Source organism: Microtus ochrogaster, chromosome 24 (genome assembly GCF_000317375.1).
Source record: "Microtus ochrogaster isolate Prairie Vole_2 chromosome 24, MicOch1.0, whole genome shotgun sequence".
Lineage (NCBI taxonomy): Eukaryota > Metazoa > Chordata > Mammalia > Rodentia > Cricetidae > Microtus > Microtus ochrogaster.
Window position 1 is genome coordinate 3742878 of NC_022024.1, and position 7999 is coordinate 3750876.

The following is a 7999-nucleotide window of genomic DNA, read 5'->3' on the forward strand; positions in this document are numbered from 1 at the left end:
ACCACACACAGACTGAAGAAGGCTGTACCACAGACAATCACACACAGACTGAGGAAGCTGTCTCTAAGCTGGCCATTCAGATATAACATACGGACCTTATAAAAGTTTGTGCCTATGGCTGGATACCAGCCCACAAAATGTGCTCAGCAGGTTATAATACTGCATACTCAGAAATACTCACAAACCCCAGGCTATGAGAGAGATTAAAAAGGAAATCCGCATTACACTGGTAAAAGCTGTGCAAATTTGCACAACCTTTCCAAAGGATAATTTAGCAATTTGTATCCAAAATGTTTACAAAATCACTCTCCTTAAGCAACACATGACCAATTGGGTTATTTCTAAGATATTATATGAAGAAAATAACTGGAAAAAAAGCATAAAGGTATATTTTCAAGAATGTTTATTATTTACAGAAGTGGGAAAATTATTTCTAATATTAAGGGGTGACTGTAACTGAAGGGAAAGGAGCATGGCTTGGTGATACAAGGATATTTCATGCGGTGTTATTTTAGTAGCAGAGAAAAATGGCAATAAAATCTACCATAGGGTGACTGGTTAAACAATGGTTTGGCTCCCTAATTGTTCACACACAAACATGGCTGTGGTTTATGGACGAGTTGCAAAAGGATTTGGAGCTACAGACAGAGCTTGGCTTTAATTAGAAAACTCTCTACCTCTGTGTTCCCATGTACATAAGAAGATCTGGAGGTGAATACGCTGAATACTCACAGCACTCGGCTTGAGCCGGCCAATACAGGTGGGGTTCTACCTTAGACTTACCATCAGCTCACTGCCCAATAAACAGGTTGCTTGCAAAATTAAAACAACAAAAGCATCCTTTTATTTTATTTTATTCTAATTTAAATTATAAATTAATCAGAATTTATGGGACTTCTGCATGTAATAGAGCTCAAAATTAAGGATTGCTTTCCTTGCCTGAGTGTGTAGCCGCCTGCATTCAGCCATCCTCAGCCATCAGGGGTTCTGTAGCCAGGACAACGGAGGAGCCGTGGGTGCCATAGGAGGACTGTGTAGGTTTTGAAAGAGCTGATTCCTCATTCAGACTGTGAAGGACGACCTGACAAAGAAGAGAGGAGAGATGCAAAGCCACCACAGTGCCCAGTGCATATGCAGCTAATGTAATCCCTACTTTAAAATACCTCCTTCCCTCCGTACCATTACCACCCTTCCTCTAGTACCAACACTGCTCTCATAATCAACGCTGTAGGTCATGGTTCTGCTTACTTGTTTTTATTATCAATGGTGCAGTCAGTCGATGGAAAACCACTAGCGTTCGGCTAATTTTTCAAACAGCATACTAACACAATGAAAACTAGAAGATGGAACAAAATAGTTCAATGAAAATTAGAGGTAGGTGTAGCGGTGTGTCCTCACTCTCTGCTGACTCCAGGACTGAGGCAGAAATAACACGGGCTTGAAACCAGCCTGGCTTATATAGTGATACTCAGGAAGAGGAGAGGAGAGAAGGGAGATGAAGGGGACAGAAGGGGAGAGGAGGAGCGGGGAGGGGAGAGAAGGGAGTCGGTCCAGCAGACTCTCCGTCAGAAACTGTCCCACTTAGAATATAAACACATGCCCGCAATATTTCAGCTATGCGCTGAAATAGCCTCATAAACTCTCCACTGTGGGGCCATACTCAGACCCTCGCGTGGATCCCGGCCGTCTTCATCATCACACCCTGCTGAGAAGCTGCCTGTTCACTGAGTGACGGCAACTTCTCTTCAGTGCCCTTGTGAAACACTGAACTCTTTGTTGAGAGGTGGGAGTTTCTTCTCCCCAGGTGACCTGGGAAAGCAGGGAGATGTTTGCCTGTGGACTCAGGTTCTTTGAGCAGAAAACCAAAACCCTGCAGACAATCTTTGGTTGTCTGAGAACTTGGTGCCTTCTCTCCGAAATAAAGCTTCTAGCTTACCAAAGTAGACCTTTGGACTCCAAAGCAACCATGAAGACTAAGAAGAAAACTCATTTTCTACACTTTCCCGAGAAGACAGACCCAAGATGTGATATGTGGGCTAAGATACTAATGCCCACTTTTACCCACACAACTGGACCCAGAAAAATAATTGTGATATACTAGAAGATAATCTCCTTGAATTAAAAGAGGGTCAATGGGGCTGGAGAGATGGCTCAGTGGTTAAGAGCACCGGCTGCTCTTCCAGAGGTCATGAGTTCAATTCCCAGCAACCACATGGTGGCTCACAACCATCTGTAATGAGATCTGGTGCCCTCTTCTAGCATGTGGGCATACATGGAGGCAGAATGTTGTATACACAATAAATAAATCTTAAAAGATAAATAAATAAATAAAATAAAAGAGGGTCAATATCCACAGATAGAAATATGTCAAAAAAGTATCAAGAGATTCTGACCTGGAAAGATGACTCGTTGGTAAAGAACACTTCCTGTTCTTCCAGAGAACCAGGGTTCAACTCCCAGAATCTAAATGGCAGATCACAACTGTCTCTAATTCCAGTTCCAGGCAATCTGAAACACACACATATGTGCGGGTAAAAATGTGTATGCTGACAATAAGCACTGAAAGTTTTTAATAGCAAGAAAACATAAGTGTATTCATTGCCATGGAGCTGTATGCTTATTATGACCAAAATGGTAGGTTTCGTGGTACACACATGGTGCTGACACCAACGACAGTGCCAGGAAGCTGATGCGGATGCTGAGTGTTTTAATACAGTCATGTAATATATTTCTTGGCATAAAAAAAGTACATTGGGAACTATTGTGCAATATGGTAGACCTTATCTCTAGATGTTAAAATATCTGGACTGGTTTTTATAACTCTGTGTGTGTGTGTGTGTGTGTGTGTGTGTGTGTGTCCATGTGTTTGGGTGCAGGTATATGTGCACAAATATGCACACGGACTCCAGAGGTCAATACCATGTGTCCTACTCAATAACCCTCCACCTTAGTCTTTGAGCCATGTCTCTCGCCCATCCTGGAACTCACTGACTGGTTAGATTGCCTAACCAGAAAGCTCTGGGGTCAACCTGTCTCTGCCTACCACAATGCTGCCGCTAAAGACACACTCCCACACCTCCCCTTTCTCATGGCTTCTGAGGATGTTAACCCAGATCTCATGCTTGTATAACAAGCATTTTCACATGAAACCACTTCCCCAGCCCTGTATTGTCAAGTAATTTTCAAAGTTTGGGTGAGTGAATATTATTTTATAATCAGAAGAAAATAAAGCTACAAAATAAATAACACTCTTCAGTCTGTGCCCTTTCCACTATAACTGTGTTAGTAGAGTTCATCACAGAGAAGGGTGGGAAGATAGGCTCGTGAAATTGTCAAGTCTGTGTTCCATGTTCTACCGTCTGCAGGCTCTACAGCCAAGAAAGCCTGCGGCATAATTCAGTCCAACGTTCAAGTGTGAGGGAGTGATCCTGATGTTCCCACGGACATTCTCACGGACACACTCAAAAGACATACTTTGCCATCTATCTGGATATCCATTAGTCTAGACAACTAAACTTATCGTTTCAATGGCCCTAACCAAGATCTGCCTGGACTGTTGTCATAATTTCCTGCTAATAGATAAGACCTTCTCCTCCCCGGTGCCTCCAAAGACTGAACTCTTCTGAAGGAGACAGATGAGACATGTCACATGGTACCCTTGAATATGTGCAGTGATCCCCATCCCTTCCTCATCTCTGCCCTGACTCTTGGCTTCTCTTTCAACTCCTTGGAAGAACGATGAACAATGCTGTTTTTAGTTGTAGAAGTGGGATGGGATGGAGGCCATAGAGAGAAGGACCTGGGGAGGCGTCTCTAGGGGAAAACCTAGATAGGGCTCTAATTGAAATGGAGGAGACCGACCACATTATACTTGACATGCAGGGGCTGGAGAGGAAGGCACTGTAATAAAGTGGTGTTTGCCTACCATGCCAATAGGGTTTGCTTTAGCTGTACATTTACTTGGAGTAATGTAGGCTAGGGTTAATGACAATTCCGGAAAGTTCTACTGCCATCAAGCCGCCTCTGGTTCTCCCCCACTTTAGCCTCCTCCTAACCTGCCATCACTCATTTCAGTCATTGCTTTCTGGAGATTCTTCCTCGACTCCAAGTGTCAATCATGTGCCCCTCTTCTAGACTCTCAGGACATTCCAGGCGCACCAGATCTAAGAGTTAGGCAGAGTCCATTCTGCCACTTTCTTCTCGTGACCTGACACTAGGCCACAACTTCAGAACAAGAGATGTAGTTTTTCCCTGTGTACCAAGCAATGTGACTGTGGCTGGCAAATGACAAGTACTTAGTAACTATTTCTAAACAATAATTAAATAAATGAACAAATAAGATTTGACATTATCGGTAAGTCATCCCAAGATCATGAGAGATTACAAAAAGTCAATAGTGTGTTATTCTGTTATTCCAGTAATGCTGGTGTATAAGCCAGAGGGGTCTTTTTACATAGTAGTCACGGTAAGATAATACATCAAATGAATTAATGAACTAATAGATTCATCTATAATAATATCCAAGATAAATCTGAAACAAGCTAAAGCAGGAGCATATGGTTATTAAATTCCTTAGAGCTGAAGATACTAGGCACGATACGATCACAGCCCCAAACTCTAAGAACCATCAACCCATTAAAGAATAATTGTTTCAAGGACAAGTTCTGGAAGCATCTCACACAGGACCCAAACAGCTCCCTTCTCCTATTCCACTCCAGAACAGAAACAAGTTGTCCCTGTTTTGTGTTACTTGCATGCAAATTGAATCCTAATTCATACAGATGCCTGAAGGGAATGGATTTTGAAAACTGAGTCTTTGCTGTCCAAAGCAGAGAAGCCGACTGGGTATCACAGAAGGATAACTGATTTGAGCACAGGTACAGAAATCTGAAACGCAAGAACAGACCCTAGAACAATGGGCAAGATCTGCCCAGCAAAGGTGAAGGGTCAGCAGTCATGCTCTTAGACTGGAAGACAGGCAGGAAATTAACCTGAGACAGCACAGCAAGGATGCGTGCCACGCAAGGGAGCCTTCGCTACACCGATAAGGGAGAGCATAAACGGTTTGCAGACAGGAAAATGATATGCTTGGGTTAGCGTTGAGAGAGTTCTCTCTGGGATAAAGGATTAGGAGGAAAGCAAACTGGAATCAGGTACGTGGGTGCTGCAATTGTTAGAGCAGTGGTCCTCAGCCTTCCTGGCGCTGTGACCCTTAATGCAGTTCCTCATGCTGCAGTGACCCCGACCATAAGATTATTTTCCTTGCTATGAATCATAATGTAAATATCTATGCTGACTGATGTCTTAGGCGACCCCTATGAAAGGGTCATTCCACAACCTCAATGGGTCGCAACTCACAGGTTGAGAACCACTGGTTTAGACATCCATTACTCTAAAACACCTGCAGCCTCTACTGCATCACAAAAGATTTAAAGGGACAGGGAAAGTTGGCCAATTTGTGAAGATTCATATAGCCAGCTCCAGTCCTTTATATGAAATAATGTATTTTTTTTCCAAACTAGCAATATTCTTTATCTGTTTGGCCTAAGCCATCAGACCTGCTTCTGGTCTACGAAGCCAAGTCCCAAAATAAGAGGTCTCTAACATTTGTCTTTTTCTGCCCCGTGTTCTGAATTATTTCAGCCTGAATCTGGAGCCCTGGCCGTGGTCAGGTGACTCTGACGACCTCTGGCAACTGTCAGATACTCATCCCTGGCCAGGCAGACGCTGCCCTATTTCTTTGATCCTCTTTGCACCAAAACCTTTCCAAAAGACTCCGCATCACTGCCTGGCCCCAGTCCCTCTCCTCCCCTTCTATCTTGAATCCACCCACCATGTACACCAATGTAGTTTTTGTTGAAATCACCATTGGCAGGAATATTGCTGAATACGATGATTTTTTTTTTTGTGGTTTTTCGAGACAGGGTTTCTCTGTGGCTTTGGAGCCTGTCCTGGAACTAGCTCTTGTAGACCAGGCTGGTCTCGAACTCACAGAGATCCGCCTGCCTCTGCCTCCCGAGTGCTGGGATTAAAGGCGTGTGCCACCACCGCCCGGCCTGAATACAATGATTAATTCTCAATTCTCGGTTTATCGAATGCACAGCAACACCTGACACACCTCCTTGACCCACGTTCTATCTTCCCTGGCCTTCCAGGATCCACACTTCTCAGCCCTCACGCAATGACCCCAGTGTCCTTCGCTGCCACCTCCTCCCCTGTGTCGCCTATCTTCTCTGCCTGCATTTCTCTTCTCCGACTTTATCAACAGCTCCTCTTAGCTACCATCCCCTGAGATGAGCGGGCTGAAGGGAGCAGGGTGGGAAGGATGAAGGGTGTGCGTTGAGATGCTCGTATAGATTCAATGCAGATGTTGTGTGGACAACTGGTCTGTAATCTGGGGCTCAGAAGGAATTGTGGGCTGGAAGCTCCCACTGGGAGTTGTTGGCATACAAATAGTATTTAAAGCAGGAGCCTAGAACAGGTCACCGATGCAGTAGATACCAATACGTGGTCCATGGGTTAAACTTCAGGGCACCCCAATATTAAATGGGTGGGAAGAAAAGGAGAAGTCAATGAAGGAGGCTCAGAGCTGGAGTCAGTGAGCTAACGGTGCTCTGTCAGCGAAGTGAAAACGTCTCTGGGAAATACATAATCAATCATTCGCATATCCAGATGAAGTGCACTAGACAAACACATCTTCCTCTTTTACCATGGACAGTCTTGCAATTCTAATTCTTTTCTTCCTACAATGCCTGCTTTCTTGTTTGTAGAAACAGGGTCACAGTTTCATTAGCTAAACCAGGGGCCCAGGTAGGATGTGACTGGACCATATGATGTGGAAGTGGTGTAGGAGGGTCTTCTGTCTATGTGTTGCTTTCATTGGTTGAATAAAGAAACTGCCTTGGCCTTTTGATAGGGCAGCACTTAGGTAGGCAGGGAGACAGAACTGAATTCTGGGAGGAAGAAAGAGAGGAGAGAGAGAGAGCCACCATGGAGCTGCCAGGTCCGACATGCTGAATCTTTTCCAGTAAGCCACAACCTCATGGTGACAAACAGATTATTAGAAATGGGTTGAATCAAGATGTGAGAGTTAGCCAATAAGAGGCTAGAACTAATGGGCCAGGCAGTATTTAAATGAATACAGTTTCTGTGTGATTATTTTGGGTGTAAGCTAACTGGGCAGCCAGAACAAAGGGCCCCGCTCCCTTCAACATGGAAGTATTAAATAACATATGTGACTAATATCTGATAAATGGAAATTGGAAGATTATTTAGTTACTAATCTTGTCATTGGCCAAAATGAGTAGCTAAGGACCAAAACCGGGGGGGGGGGTACTTTTTCTTACCGTAAACATCATCAGAACAAAAGCACAAATCACACATTGTCTAGTATTTAATCTAGTATTTTCCTTGTATTTATTTATTTATTTTACCCTCCCATTTCCCCCTTTTATGCCCACCCTCTCCCTTTGGAGTCCTTCTGCTTCCTCTTGTGTTAATCTTGGTATCAATTATTCATTCTGCTTCCAGGGGTTCCCTTAGAACCAATCGGCTCAGCTGATATAGTGATACAGCCAGTGTGATCTTAACGGTTACTATAACCATCATCAAGTGAGACTGTGTAAGAACAGATGTGCTCTGTGTCCACAAGTAAGTGGTTTCTAATAAACACTTACTCTACACACACCACATGCTGCACACACACTACACACACCATACACACACCACATGCTGCACACACACTGCACACCCCACATGCTACACATACACACCACACACACCACACACATACCACACACACACCACACACACCACATGCTACACATACACACCATACACACATCACACACATCACATATACACACACACTGCACACACCACATGCTGCACACACACTGCACACCCCACATGCTACACATACACACCACACACACCACACATACCACATGCTACACATACACACCACACACACCACACATACCACATGCTACACATACAC